Source organism: Panthera pardus, unplaced genomic scaffold, assembly GCF_024362965.1.
Source record: "Panthera pardus isolate Hobbes unplaced genomic scaffold, ASM2436296v1 HiC_scaffold_2, whole genome shotgun sequence".
NCBI classification, from domain to species: Eukaryota; Metazoa; Chordata; class Mammalia; order Carnivora; family Felidae; genus Panthera; species Panthera pardus.
This window is the reverse complement of record NW_026526765.1, coordinates 59,019,955-59,036,283: the sequence shown is the minus strand read 5'-3', so window position 1 is coordinate 59,036,283 and position 16,329 is coordinate 59,019,955. Positions and strand designations below refer to the sequence as shown.

The window sequence follows — 16,329 nt, the reverse complement described above, 5'->3', positions numbered from 1 at the left end:
AGGCTTGTTTAAAACTCAGGTGGCTGAGATGTACTCCTGGGACTTTGTTTAGATCTCAACTATGGACTGTTAATTTTGTTATGTGTAATAATGCCTGATGGTTAAACTTAAAGTCCTTATTGATTAGAATTGCATACTGGAATACACACACACACACACACACACACACACACACACACGTGTATGTGTAAAATGAGTTGATGTCTGAGATTTGCTTTGAAATTACTCCAGAAAGAAAAAACAGTGTGTACATGGAAGGAGGGGGTGGGGAAAGAAGAAATAAAATTTGCAAAATATTGATAATTGTTCAAGTTAATGTTTATTATACTGTTCTCTCTACTTTTGTGTCTGTTTTTAAATTTCTCCTAAAGCACCCAAGTGGCTTTTCCATACCCCTAGAGTTTCTATTTTAGTATGTCTAGGATTGCATTCGAGAATTTGCATTTGTAATAGTTTCCAGATGATACTAATGCTGTCGGTCTGGAGACTGCACTTTGAGAACCACTGCACCGTTTCCTTTGCATGATTCCTGCTCATCCATTTGAATTTCACTTCCCCTGGCTGCCTAGTATGGATTGAGCACTCTTATTATACACGTTCCTATCATGTAAGCATCTTCTACTTCTTCATAGTATCTAGCTGAATTATAAATGTCCATCTGTACAATTGTTTGCTTGTGTTTGTCTTCCCTATAATTCTATGAACTCTGTGAACGAAGATCCTGTTCATCACCTATCCCCTGTGCCTAGTATGTAATAGCTACTCAATAAATGTTTGGCAGGTGGATGAATCTAGAAAGAGGCAGGTAGAGCATTAGGAACGCTGTTCAGATGTTGCAGAGAGATAACAGAGGGGAGAGGGCACCTGCCCAGTTAGCCAGATCAGCCAGGTGCTCCCTGGCAACCAGGGAAATGACAGCTACTGCATCCAGACCTCCCTGACATCCTTCCCTTTTCATATTAAACAGAAACAACACATGTGGAAGGCAGAAGCCTTCTCCACAGAATCTGGGTCCTGCGTTCTTGCCCCAGGCTCTGTGACATTGGGCAGGCCCTTTCTCTCTTGGGGCTCCAGTTTGCCATCTGTAAATCAAGAAGCTTCAATCTTATAGCTCTAAAATTTGTTGGGAATCAACATTGCTCATTCTGAGCAAAGAGGCTTTATTCTGAATAATAATATCCAATAATGGTTGGGGTGTTTGGTTCTTTTCCCTAAGTTGGCCAGCTCATGTCAGCAAAGGGAATCAAATGAGGAGGACCGGCTGGCTCTTGCTGCCCTCCCTAGGAACTGGCAGGGCATTGGCTGTGAAAGGGTGAGAGGCCACAGATACAGCCCTCCTACACCAGAGCCTCAGAGGAATCAGGGAGCACGAACGTTTGAGGGGTACCCACTTCCTCCTTCTTGTCATTCTCCTTTATTGAGGGCAGCGTTCCAACCGATGGCCTGGTTTAGGTTTTAGGACTTGTGTATTTTGAATCAGTGCTCCAGAATAATTTATATTTTTTCTTTTCTTTCTTTTTTTTTTTTTTTTTCGCAATTACAGTTTTCGATAGTAACTCCGAACCTCCATTGTAAAACATACAGCTTTGCTCGTTCTGCCTGGGACTTATCTGGAGGAATCCACTACAGCAGTACAAATGCCTCCTATCATTCAAGTGTCTCGCCTTCACTCTGTGTGTGTGTGTGTGTGTGTGTGTGTGTGTGTGTGTGTGTGTGCGCGCGCGTGCGCGCGCACGCGCTTGTCTAGAAGGCCTCTTTGTTTTCTATCTTTGGGGACATAGACTACAGTTATATACAGAAATAAATTGATTAAGAAAGCTGAAGCCAAACAAACATAAGAAGAGAGAAGCAAGAATCTTGGCTTGCTTTTGCCACATTATTTAGTTAGAGAAAATAGGCTTTTAGCCTAGCTTTTACATAGGAGATTAAGAATACTTTTACCCAGATGTTTTGATGTTCTGGTAATAGCCTTCTCAGTAATCATGCCTTTTAACCCTATGCCCTGTTTGGGGTTTTGTTTGTCAAGGCAGAGGGTATGCTTTCCTCTCTGCGGGTGTACCAAGGAGGTCCAGCTACAGACAACTGAAAAAGCAAGCTTCAGAGGACCAGAAGAAAGTGAGGGTGTTCGCAGGTTCAATGGTGTGAAGCTTAGAAAAGTTGATAAGAAGGATTAGAATTGAAAAATGAAAACGACTCTTAAAAAACCAATTCATTATAGGGTCCATTACTTTATATATATCATCCAAAATCACATGAATAAAGGGGAAAGAAAAGACGGGAGAAAAAAACTGGCTTCAGTTCAGAACGTCAATTTTGTCTTTTTTTAATCCTCTTTTTACAATTTATTTGACATTTTGAACAGTAGCCAGAAAAGCTATTATAACTATAAAACATATTCATTGGTATAAATCTCATTAGGTTGGGTGATTTAATTAAAGTATTGACATGCTTAATTGATACGTGTAAGCCAAGACCATTTTCATATCTCATTTCCATATGCTTTCTGCTTTAAGAGAATCAAGGAGCTGGAACTTTAAAAAAAAAAAAATCTCCCTCCATAAAAAATGCTATAGATTCATCAGTGCCTGACATCCCAGGGGACCACTTCCTGCCACTCTTCTTGATTCTGAGCCAACTACTCCTCTAAGTGGCGCTGCTCAGAGGGAAGGTGATGTATACCCAGCTTGAGTGCCTGTCAGGCCCTCTTATGATCAATAGGAGAATATTTATATTAATAAAGCACCAAGTTAATTAAATAAAATGGTCCTCTGGGTAAACTTAAGATACTAGAGGATGGGCAGGGATCGATATATTCTGCCATTTGAACATTAAGTATGTGCCTTGAAATTTTATGGAGCTTTTAAAAACTCGCTTTGTAATGTAAAAAGTTTGAAACCTTCACAAGTTTCCTCTGGCAGAACCTCTAGTGCCTGCCTTCTGGAGCTGAGGGAGGCAGGGACTGGGGCAGTTTGTTAGAGATGGGAGCTCTAGGAGACCTTGCCCTGGGTAGCTCCCCTCCTTGTGCGGGGCTGGTCTCCCAGACAAGGTTTGGGAGGGGGTGGAGGCCTGAGCTCAGTGCAGGGTCCAGACAGTGAGGATGGCACTTCCTGGTCTCCAGAGCAGTCTCCTAATTCAGATGTGAGAGAGGCCTTAGATCCCCTCCCCTTCTTGGTGCCCTCATCCTGAGAAAGCCCAAACACGATGGATCCTTTGCAGAGGAATCTCTGTGGGCCAGCATCACAACCCCCTGGCCAGGTTCCACCTGATCTTTGCCTCTTGCTTTCCTCTGCCCCTTGTCCTCTCAACCCGGCTCTTTCTGTGTGTCTCTTTTGTGTGTGTGAACCTGTCTCCACCCTGTTTCCCTTGTCTCATATTTGTGCTTCTTTCTCTGTGTGTTTCTGCCTTTCATGGTCACTTCTGGGAAATAACTCTGTGCATGTGTGTTTCTCTTTGACTTTTGCTTTTCTTTGTTTTCTCTAGTTTTATTCTCTGTTTCACTGTGTCAGACTCTCTTCCTCTTTGTTTTTGTGTCTCTGCCCATTTTTCCCTCTCTCTTTCTCCATTGCTCATGCTCTCTCTCTCCGTCCCTCTGTCTGTCTCCATCTCTCTCTCTCTCTCTCTCTCTCTCTCTCTCTCTCTCAATCTCATCTATCTCTGTCCCTCTCTGCTTGGGTTCTCCCACCCATCCACAGCTGACTTTACAGATCACAGACTCAGCCCCTCCACACCAGCACTCAGAGAGTGACTTTCTGCTTACTTCCTCTCACTCCTTGAGCAGCCTCCAGGATGGGTTTGGGAATAGGAAAGAGAACAGAGGCCCGATGTGTCTTGCCTCATACAGCCAGGTCTGTTTGCTGAGGTGACTTTCATTCCCTAAGAGGTGACGTCATACTTGCTGTCCCCCTTTGTCCTCTTCCCCAGACTGTGTCTTTTCATTTTCTTAGCTCTGACCCATAGCACCTAACTCCATGGGTGCACTGTAGTCACCTTATTAATGAGGACCTTTCTTTGAAACGTAAGCCCTAGGACAGTTTTCACAGAGTAGGAAAGACAGCCAGGGAATTTGCTTTAGTAGCAAATTCAACTCACCTTCCATCTTGAGTGATCTCAGCCTCTCCTCTTCTGGCTGTTTCCTGCATGGCTCTGCACCCAAGGTAAGCTCACTGTTCCCCAGCTTCCTTTGGAAGGTGGAAGGCTGCCTTGACTTGTCCTGAGTGTGTACAGAGATGAGTGGTCACCATCCTGCTCTCAGCCCCAGAGTCTGTGTTGGGTTGAGGCCACTCCCCTGTCTAAACCCTGCTGTCATACCAGTAGTCCCACCAGCTGCCTCCAGGCCTCCTTCTTGTCCTTCTTCTTTGTGGCGCCTCCTGCTGGCTTCCCTGCACAGCAGTTGCTGTTCAGTCCGAAGTTCCAGCCAGCTTCCTAGGGCATATACAGAGAGCTGTGGAGCTTTGAACTCTATGCCCATCTTGAGCATCCATCCAAGGACAGTCTGGTAGATTCCGTGAGGTCGGGCCTCCCTGCAGGGCCCAGAGAACCTTTGAGGCACAGCAGGCTGAGTAGAACCCAAGTATTGCTTTCTTTGGTATTAAATTTGACTGGGAGTTGCTGCTTTACAGTTTGAGTTCCTCTGCAATATTCTCTGGGACAAGGAATTTGTGGGGATTTTCTCTTCTAGCCATAGTGTATGAATGCACACTTGAACAGTTACAAGCACTCATAATAATTGGTTTTTATTTAAAGTGCTTATTATCAGCCAGGTAACATACAGACAGCTCTAAAGTCATTAGCCATTTTATAATAATTCCCTGACCTAAGTATTTTCATTGTCCCTGTTTTGCAGATGAGAAAACTGAGGCCCAGACAGGGTAATAAACTACTCATACAAAGTCACATAGCTGGCAGGAGGCCAAGTCTGAACTCACACCAAGATCTTCCAGGCCCCCAAGCCATGTTTCCAGCACTGTGCTTCACTGTGTCCAGGAGTCTTGAGCATATGCAGGACCTGTGGGGTCAGGTGTGAAAGAAGGGGACTTGAGTTACCAGGCAGAGTGTGGCTCAGGCTATAGTTAATGAACAGTCTCAGAGAGGCAAGGGAGCTGTTTCAGAAGGAGTGGCCCTTCTGTCCCTCTGTGCCCCCACCTCCTGCTGTGGAGGTCCTTCCCTCTTTGGGACAAGCGAGTTTGTTGTACTGGGCATAAGACTAGTAGCAGCAAGCGCACATTCAACACCGATTACTCTCATCTGTGCAGTTCACTGGGTTCTCCCGGCACGCACCCCTTGTCCACTGCCTTTCAAGCTAAATGGCCAGAAGCAGGTCTGGGATTAAGCATTAGTGTTAACTTCAAGCTTGGTGTAAACCTATTGAACTGCATCCATTTTTACATAAATAAGCAAGAAAACAGCATCTATCCTGCTTTAGTCGATACCAGGACACCCACAGGTGTGAGTTATTAGCAATAACTGTAATTGTTTTGAATGGAACAATAAATAGTGCAGGGGGTCACAAGGAGAAATGTTCTATAGTATTAACATAGCTTAATAGCTTTTGCCGCTATATGCTTCATCCAACACTGGGCTTTGAGAGGCTGGCCTTGCAACTCAGGATATGAAGCTCTTGCTGAATTGCTTTCCTGCTTGGGGAGAAGATAATTTTGAGCCTTTCTGAAGCCGCATTGATTTTATCAGCAGATGGCCTCAGGATAGCATCTCACCTTCATCCCTGAGGTTTCACTTATTTAATGGGGTTCTGAAAAGTTACAAGAAAGAACAGGCATATACAAGCCCCATTTTCTTGAGCCTCAGCTCTGCATTCCAGACCCCAGCCACAAGGCAGCTACAGCCCAAGGCATATGTTATCCCTCCCCTCCCCTGCTCCTGGGAGCTCATGTTTCTTCAGTGAAATAGAATGGACGGCAGAAGAGGGACCTCAGTGGCATATTCCCCAGTGGAGGAAGGAGGGGTTGCTCAGTCCACAAACATTAGTCTTGGGGTCAGGCACACGCAGGGTACCCAGAGGAGTGTTCTTCATGGCCAACCTGAGCACTTAAGGTTACAGGGGATAGAAATCAGGAAATGGCTTCACCTGCTCCCAGACTACAGGGCCTTAGCCCTTTGGGCTGCCTCTCTGCTTCCCACCTTCCCCAACTGGACTTTTTAATCCACAGCTTTTAGACCCTTTGGCAGAAAGGAGAGTGATCACAGAGCAAATTATCACACAGATAATCTAAACTTTCCATGCCTTTCTAACATCTCCTTAGCTTGATGCTAAAAGTGTCTCCTGGGGGGGAAAAAAGTGTCTCCTTTTGCACCCAGAGTTTCATTATCTGTATTCTCCTAGTCTCAGTGAGTTCCAGAATTTAGAAATGGCAGGGAGGAGGAGGAGAAGATGTTCTTGGAGACATGTTCTTGTCGGCACACAGCCCTTCTAGATGGAATCCATTTTCCAAATCTGTTGTACCCTCTGAGACCAGGTTTAAACTCTGTTCCAAAAAACCAAATTATTTGTCTGCTTAGCCTCCCTCCCCAGGTAACTGCTCATTCCCATACTTCAGTTTAGCTCACTAAACCCTTTTCAGTTAAAGGCTTTATCTGTGGCTCTTTAGCATGCAAGCCTTTTCTAGTGACATTACTCCTCAAGCACAGTACTCCACCGAGAGGCAGAGATAGAAGGGTAGGGGCAACAGGGGGAGAGCTCTTTATAATCTAAAGGGACAAACTAGACTTGGGTGGGGGGAAATCCCTATATCTTGAGATTTATTCTCGATCATCCATGAGCCATATGCAATAGCATGAAATCATTTTCACTTACTTTTAATCCATTCAACAAAAATGTTTTTCAGCTGTATGTCAGGGCCTTTGCTCAGCAAAAGTTTCTGACCACACAAAACTAATAATTTACGAAGAAACCAGCAGAAACGACCATGTTTCCATATAAACTGGACATAGATTAGCAAATGAGCAATCTGTCTAGGTCAAAACTCACTTTTACCTGTGCCTAAATCCCTAATCTGCCTTTAGCTTTTTGGTAAGGTCAGATTTAGCAGTGCCCTGGAATAGTCACTGAGTTAAAGGACCACCAGTGTGGATGATCCAGCATTTTGTTAGAGCTTTCTTTTTCAAAGGCAGTAAGAGGTACTTGGAAAAGAGATTGAGTCAGTCACAGATACTCCCTCCTTCCTGATGCTAACAGGAATGGGCCCAAGTGGTAACTGAAAATATAAATTTCGAATCCACCGAAAGAACATGTCAGAAAGTATACTTTCCACCCCCCTGTAATTTTTGCTAATTGTACAAGCAGATCTTCACCTATGGGATATTATGCCTCAGAACCTAGGCTACCAGACCACCATCTGGGAGGCAAATGAAGGTGCCCAGGTCAGCAATTAATCATGAAGCAGCCCAAATGCACATACTTCATTTCAGAACAATTCCACAAACACTCCCCCAACCCCTCTGCCTCCCCCTCGCTCACAAGGTTTCATCTCCTAATTGCAAAAGCTTTTTGGCATGGGAATGTCTTTGTGAAGAGGAGAGGACTCAATTTGGGCCATCTCTCTGAAGAAGACACGGGAACAAGGACGCTTCTCCAATTAATCAGCAAATGCTTGGCTCCAGCTTTCGGCCAGAAGATCGATTTACATAAAGCTATTCTCAAGATGAATTTGCCTCCCCCTCTGCTCCCCGTGCACTCCCCTTGTCCAGCCAGCATTAGACGTGCTACTGGGTTTCAGATTGACAGTGTCAGCTACGACAATCAAATTAGGGATGAAAGCCTCAGAGGGATGCCAAGGGAGAGGGACGGAGGGAAAGGAGGGGGTGGGAACAGTATGTCAGCCAGGAGGAGGATGGAATGCAAAAAAAAGGGCTCCCTTTCCCCAACTCTACTGGGCAGACACATAGCTTCAGACAAGGGAAAAAGAAAACCCTGGTCCCATGCTTTTGAACCAGGTGGATACCCTACACCACATACTCACACCAGGATTGGTAAATTAAATCAAATCATTTCATTGGGCCTCAAAATTGGCAGAGGACTATCTCAGGTATATAATTAGATCCTTAGACTCTAATGATTTTCAACATCAGATTTCTGCCTACGATGTAAAAACACCAAAATCTCAGTTATACCTCCTGAATGGTACATGGCAATGGACACACAAGCTGGAGTCAGATGATGATAGTGAGAATCCTAATGATGTTTCCTGAACCAGTTAGTTAAGCAGGGATGTCTGGACCAGAACAGAAGGCACAATTGGACTGTTGAGAGCTCCTCATACCTGTCTAATGTAACTACCTTGTCGCTAAATTGTGATAATTCTAGGAATTAGTGAGCTGTTGAGCAGCTCAGCCTCTGTACCATTTGCTGGAGATGGTCAGTTATAAAGCTGTCTCATGAACACAAAGAGCCTTAGTTGGCATTACATATGATAATTAAATTAAGGAAGCTTCTGTTTGGACTGGAAGCATTGGTTAACCCTGCCAGCCCTGGAGGGGTGTTGGTTCAGAAAGATGCAAATTAAATCCTAATGGCTGGAAGGAGGTTCTCTGCTCATAGGAGGGATGGCTGAATGACTGGGAGATTTCAAGCCAAGGTTTGCTTCCTTAAATCTAAAGGTTTCTATCTTGAATGGTTCCCTTTCACATTTCCTATTGTATACCCACCCCCCATCCCCAAGGAGGTCCACATTGTGCTCCTTTAGATTGGTTCCAACATTTAATACTCTTTTCCTCTCTTGGCAGAGAGTGGGTGCAGAAGTACAACATCCAGCTCCTAGCCTTATTCTAGAGCTTCACTGTCCAATGTAATAGGTGCTAGCCATGTGTAGTTATTGAGCACTTGAAATGTGGCTGGTCTGACTTGACATGTATATAAAATATACACCAGATTCTGAAGATGCAGTATAAAAAATAATGTAAAGTATCTCTTTAATATATTTTTATATTTATTACATGTTGTAATAATATTTTTGGATATATTTGGTTAAGTATAATACTTTACTGAATTCATTTCACCTGTTTCTTTTTACTGTTTTTAATGCAGCTAATGGAACAAATTAAATTGCTTGGGTGTCTCATGTTATATTTCTGTGGAGGAATGCTGTCCTAGAATTAGCAGATCCTTTCTGGGGGGGTGCTGGCCTCTGTACCCTTCAGGCCCTGGGATGAAGTGTCCTGTTGACTAGCACAGAGGGATATTTGTTTTTAATTGGGAAAAATTCATTGGGGTGGGCCCTGCATCCCCCATTTCACCCCTCACTTCCTTTGTGTCCACAGTCAGCCTGTTTTGCTCATTTCCTTTAACCTGCATGATCCTAATGCATTTGAATTTGTGATTTTTAGAATATCTGCTCATAAAGAGACAGGAAGGATGTACATTAGTGACTAATCGTAGAGCAAACCAATAACCCTAACCTTACATTCAGCCCTCAGTCCCTGTCTACGTGATACTTAGCTCCATGGTGCTCAAACACCAGGCCTTCATCTGCTTTGGAATGGTCACAGCTTGAGATCTGCCTCAGGGCCTGGCTGCTCATTACCTACCTGCCCTCCAGTGCTCTCTCCCCTCTACTGCAACCCTCCTAGAAACCTGGGAAAATATTTGTCTGTGAGGCCCCACCAGAATGTGCTAATCCCAATCGACAGAGTCTTCCCTGCACGTTTAGGAGAGGCCCGGGACAAAATGCTTGGTTTCCTCTTCCTGAATTGCTGGGGTCCTGGGGGAAGTTTTAAGCATCCATGGACTCTTTCCCTCTGCTAGTTCAGCTTCCAACTGGGCCCCTGGGTGGCTTTGTCAAGTGTGGATTAGATATTGTCACCCTGTTCCCCTTCAGCCTTCTCCTGTGACACTAGTGTCCTGTAAGCATTTTGCCCAAATCCAACAGGCTCACACCTGAGACACAGGAGACCTTTGCATCTTGGACCCAAAATTTCCCCTAGACGCTTAAGGTAGTAGGATGCTATATTTGTTAGCTTTCTGCTAAAAAAATGAAGATACTGATTTGCCTTTCTATACTGCATTCAAGTATAGAAGAAGCACTTGATTTTTTATTACTCTTGATGCTTATCTGGATTTCACAGAAGCACAAGTTGAGGCTCAGAATTGATTGATGCTCTTAAAGACACAGCCCATTAAGTAGCACAGCTGGGGTGTGAACTTGCCACCTAACCCCATGCACAAATCATCCTACCCACATTCTCAAACTTGTTCAAAGTTTACACTCTAAAGCCTATCCCCAGGGTTTCTGATTCAGTAGATCTCGGATGGGTCCCAGAAATCTGCATTAATGTTTTTTTATTATGGAAAATTTCACACATACATAAAAGTCAAGCACAAATTATAAATGAACTTCCTTTGCACCCAGCACTCAGCTCTTCAATAAGTATCCATTCATGGCCAATCTTAGTCCATCTATACCTCCACCTACTTCCCCCTCTTCTACATTATTTCGAAGCAAAATCCAGACATCATCACTTAATCCTTAATTATTTCAGTATGTATCTCTCAAAGACAAAGATCTAAATGAAGGGAAACATAACCCACAATACCATTATCCTATCTAAATTATTTTGAAACCAGGGATCTGTATTTTTTTTTTTGAAGCATCATCAGTAAGTTCTGATTAGGTAGACCATGAGCCCCACTGCAAGAACAGCTGCCCCGTGCCGTGCCAACTCTTAATAACATCTTCAAACTGTCATGATTTTTATCAGACTGTCCACTTTGAAAGACAGAATCAAAGTACTTGAGGAAACAAGACTGGATCCCTGCAAGTCCCAGTGATTCGATTGGCATCTTTCCCTTCCCCTTCCCCTGCACTGCCATCCCAAAACTAAAAAGATTTTGAGCCTTGAATAGGTAAAACAAAGCTGTGAATTATTTTCCTTGCTGGTTAGCAATAATCCTCAGTGTAACTTTAGACATAGGATGTCTTCTTGTTGAAAAGGAAAAAACAGTGAAACTGCAGCTCTTACTTTTGGGGATGTCTAGGTATTTATTTTCCAGTCATTTGTATGAAAAGGTCTGTTTATTTGTATCGGGGGCCGAAGAGAATACAAGCTCCAGGAGAACAGAAACTTGGTTCCGTTTGCATCTGTGCCTCAACATGTGACATAGAATAGCATACAGTAGGTGCTAAATTTATTTTCTTGTTGCGTGAAGAGTCTGAGCTGACATTTAATCTGCCAATCGTAGACATCTGAATGGTATGATTAGGACTTTTCTAATGAGATTGTTGGAGAAGGCAGAATGAAAGGAGCTCTTACTGATCTCTTTCATTCAGTGACTTTTTAACATCAAGGAAACAAGCACATAAACTGGTGTGATGAAATATTTAGAAACTAATTGGAGCAGTGGAAAATAAGTTTTTGGTCATGTTTTGGTTTTCTGTCCCCCATTGATACTTTGATCCTCTGGATCCCTGAGGCAGGTGGCAGTTCTTTCAGGAAATGGTTCAGTTTTTCCATCATAATCTCTCTTGGACAAAGGATACCATTGACTAGACACCCAGCCAGAGGTACCAGGACTTCTCAGCTGAGACATATGCTTGGGGCTCACCTGGTTTTGACAGTGACCCAACTGAAGACATACAATCTTGCTTATTAAGATAAATTGCCTGCAGAAGAGATTTACCTTTTAAGATAAATCCTCCCCAAAGTTCACACTGTAGAATCCCCAGGGAATAATTTTTCCTGCCTGTTTGTCCCTCCCTCCCACTGTATAAAATAAGGTAAGCAAAACAACATCTTTCTCTTCTGTTCTGAGAGCAAGAGTGATAATGTCACAGTTACTATAGGAGTTGGGGCTAGGGGGAGCAGGCCTTGTATAAGAAGGCAGCAATTGCGAGTACAAGAACTTTTAGACTCACGGATTATCCATCAGAAATGTTTTAAATCCCTAAATGAGTTTTGATTGATACCTACTGCATCAGTGGGCAGGTTTCCTCCTATTAGGCAGTGAGTGGGAAAGTAATTTTAATACATACTCAGGCCAAAGAGAATCAGAATAGTAATCCACTTCCCTGATCTCAAATCCAATAATGGTTCCAAATAGAAATGCTTTTAGATCATCCCCTCATTTACTTTGGCTAATCAAGGGTTGGTAGTTTTTTTGTTTTTGTTTTTGTTTTTTTCTTTTTTAAGTTACTAAAAAAGTGCCTGTTGGTCTCAGTGCAAGGTCTGGGGAAGTAGACAAAGAAGGCATCAGATTGCATTGTTCTAATTTCCTTTGGTCACTAAGCTTCTCCCTGTGGCCTCCTGATCTTTGGTCCTGGATATGTCATCTTTCATGAGTGATTTTTTTTTTTTTTTTTAATCTTCTGAGAACTTCCTGAATCAGGAGAACTGTCCTTGAAGCCTTCTTATGAATGCTTTGAGATGGATCCCTTGGGTCCCTTTACTGACTCTGGCTCCCATCTCCTGCTTCTTTAGATTTTGCTGATAAAGGTCATGACTGGGAACCTCCTCAGCAATCTGTCGTTGAGTCTTGGAGTCACCGTGTTCAGCCTTATGGAGAGCAGGCAAAGCCCAGCAATTTGTATTTCTCTTGGGTGATCCCTAACCAAGGACTGTCTGATGCAGGGCTACAATGACCCAGATCCCTTGGTTAGAGACAAGGCCAGGACTTTACCTAACTGACCTATAATTATTTCCCTTGTTCATCCTGCTTCCTGCATCCTTTACTAGTCTCTCCCAGGATGCAAGTGTGAATCCATCACTTGGCTAAATGTCAACTTCTTTGAGAGCCCAAACTGAGACAGACCTTCTCTCCTGAATCAAGCTCTCCTCTTTCATTCAAAAGACTCTAGAATCAAATAGAGATACTCCTGTTTAGATGATAGATGAGGGAAACTTCGATCCCTCGCTCAGATTTTATGGAAAGAATATTAGTTAGCATTTATGTGTTTTATTCTTTGCATAGTTGTAGGCATATATCCTGAAGAGGATGATAAAGGATGTTTTCGGCAATGTAAAATTCAGGGCTAACTGGGCAGAAAATCCAAGAAATAAATGCAGCCATTCGTTGAATGCCTACAGGATTCCAGGTGATTTTCAAGGTGCATATATATCAATTCCTTTCATCCCCATGATTAACCTAGGAAGTCAGTAAAGCCCCTGCCCTAAAGATGGGGAAACGGAGGCATAGAGCATTTCAGTACCTTGCATGATCATACCGCTAATAAGTGGCCCTCCCCACTTCAGAAACAAGAATTCACCAAGGTTGGGGGAGCTTCTGAACCCCTTCTGGTACATTCAGAATAATTCAAGGTTGATATCTAGGAACAAATTTCACCTCCCACAAACTGCCATTTAACACAGACAAGACTTCCAGGTAGCGTGAATGTGACTGAGACCAGTGCATTGTCCCCACTGAGCAGAGGAAACTGTTTTCCTGCTTCTCGCCTTGCCATCTTCCCTGGTAAACATGGGGTGGGCAGGGGTGGGGGTGAAGGTGGGGACTGTCATTCACTGTTGCTCTGAGAACAAAGCCTGCCTGACATTGCAGAGAGAGCACTGGGAAGCATTTCAAAGCTCCACTGGAACTAGACAACCTTTCAATCCATTTATCAAAGTGTCTGCAGTTCCCGTTTCAAGGTAGATGAAGCAATAATAAATTTGCGAAGAAAGTTAATCTGTGTCCAAAGCATTTTAGTAAATTAAAAAAGGGGGGTGCTGGCTGGAAGGGGGATATATTGGTGCTTGCCAACTCCTATTTGACTTACTGTCTCCTTAATAAGTCCTCTTTGGTCTTGTGTTTTTGGATGGAATAATCCCTCGGTTAATCATTTTCCGGAAGCAGGAAAATGCACTTTAGCTAATGCAGTCCTCCTTTCTTTCAGAGTCCTAATTATTTAAAAAGGCATCCCAATCCATAGCCCTACTGCCAACCAAGAAAACCTTTCCCACCAGCCATCTTCCTTTATTTCCCCCAGAAAATTTCAGCACACGCCCCTTACCCTCTCACTGTGCTCCAGCCTCATACCTTATATCTAATGTTTTTTTTAAAAAAGTTCCCTTTCCCTGGTTATTTCTGAACATTTTCCCTCAGGAAGGGCAAGGCACTAAACCCCCAGCAAGCAATTGGCCGGAACTAGGCTCTTGGGCACTACGGATAGATTTTGTTATTTTTACTTAAGTGTCAGCTGAAAATGGTGGCTCTTGTGGCTCTCATGGGTGGTGCTTAGCAATAGCTCCATGCTCTGGCATCACGCTGAGATAAACACGCTATTAGGAGCCCTCACAAAGGCCCCAAGATAATTGTGAAGGGACAGTTACCGAAAATGAAGCACCCAGCCCTGAACCCTCCTCCACGCCCCATCAGTAACACCATTAAAGCTGTCAGTTTGTCAGCCCACTGGAGGTATTTATGAAATCAATATACAATCCTGCAGATGGATGGCAGTGGTATTGTTAGCTGGAGAACAGAGGCTCAATGGAAAATAAAATTAATAAAATTTACAAGCAGATTGTCATGGGGAACAGATAAATTCCCTACAATCCACTGTTTTCCTCGGTTACAGCAGGAGGAAAGCCATGGCAAGGAGGTGGAAAGAAAGCTGTGCTTTTAAATGGGGTCCCTTAAACTGGGAGCAAGACTGGGTGTATTTCCAGCAAGAAAGTAGTGACCAGAAACCCGAGAGGCTGCCCCGTGCAGTTGCAGGGTTTTGCCTGTGCGATGGCTTTTGTGGAACGTCTCTCAGGAGGTGGGCCAGATTTTTCAGCTAAAATGCTGCTCTCCTCTTTTCAGCCCACCATATGGCAAGTTGGAACCTTTATACAATTGTTATTTCTTCAGGATGTTTGAGGCTACATGTCAACTCATTAAACTCAAAGGCTACATTAAACTCAAAGGGTTAATGCATTACGGGAATAGGTGCCCCTTCACCTGGCTTCCAGACATGGTTAGAGCTGACAGTCCAAACCTCTCTCCTGTTTGCTTCCCCTGCCCCTGATTTTGATCATTCCCCCTTGGCCGGCACAGCGGCCTGAGCTGTTTCCCAGAGTGGCTGAAGATAGCGGCCAAGCCTGGGAGGATAGTGGGCAGGGGCTCACTGTCCTGGAGACCAGCCTTCACCTGGCAGAAAAGACTAGACCCATTGTGGTTGCTGGAGCCTTGAGTACAGCCCAGATGCCTGGTGGAAATTGCATTAGTCAGATGACAGGACCTGCACCCCCTTCCCCTGGAGTCTGATGGAGAGCAGAGGAGTGACCTTGGTGAACCTGCCTGACCTCTGCTGTCACCATAGGCTTTGTTCGGTGCCCCGACTCCAGGCTGGAGCCCTGCTCATTGAATCAGGCCTGGCCGGGGGAGCCTGCAATGGGGCTCCTTGTGCATCTAAATTTATTTACACCGTTGCAGACAGAGGAAACTGGATTTGAGATGGGGAATACCCTGTTATTCAGCCCCAGAAGCCACTGGTAGTTATATCTGCACCCTACCCCAACTCTGAGCCTTGCGTTGGGGCTTAACAGTGGCCCCAGACAATCCCCAAGTGTCTGAAACTCCAGTCACCCACTCAGAGTGTGGTAGCTCCTCTCAGCAGGTGAGAGCAGGAAAGTGATGCCTCTCTTCTGCTTTCTGTTTTTCCTCCTGCCCCTTCACAAAATGTTAATTTAGATGGCCTAAGTTTCAGTGAAGGATGGTTGTCTGACCTCTCTTTATTTGGAATCCTCTTTAGCTTTTGATTAGGTTCCCGTGGAAACCTAAGTGTAGGAGTGTCCATTGGTACAATCTCCCTCTAGGACGACTCAGCAGTTAAAGACGTTTACCCTGTGACCCAGCACATGCTCCTTATGGGACTTTATACCAAGGAAGTGGCCGAACAATTGTCCCAAAAATGTCTGGGGAGGAAAACCCATCCTCATGTTTCCTTAAATGGCAAATACCCAACAATGTGGGATCACATAGCCCTCTATACAATTGGATGATACACAGTGATTAAAAATGTTGGCATACATGTACTGTTAATGACATGAACAGATGTTCTCAATATAATAAGTGAAAAAAGAGTTTATGACTGACTATATACTATGAGATCATATTGTGAAATTTATACATATTGCTGCTAATTGGTAACAGTGGTTATGGTCTGGGTAGATGATTTTGTACCTTAATATCTAAAAGTTTTTGTGTTATTTTTAAAATAATTGAGATATATATCTGTATCTATAGATACATGTCTGTATGATTGATATGTATGTATATGTTTGTGTGTATGTGTGTAGAGACACGCAGTTATGACTGATTACTCACTGAAATCCCAAGCAAGCTTGGGGTATGAATGAAAACAAGTGTATGTGTTTGTTTAGGGGGAAAAGGGGGAAGCAAAAAGG

At 43.8% G+C, this 16,329-nt stretch overlaps 1 protein-coding gene across 1 annotated transcript in view; it reads left to right on the top strand.

Moving 5' to 3' along the window:
• The window catches only part of SLIT3 (slit guidance ligand 3), a 593,034-nt gene that overhangs the window by 385,933 nt on the left and 190,772 nt on the right, over positions 1 to 16,329 (top strand). The window lies entirely within an intron of this gene.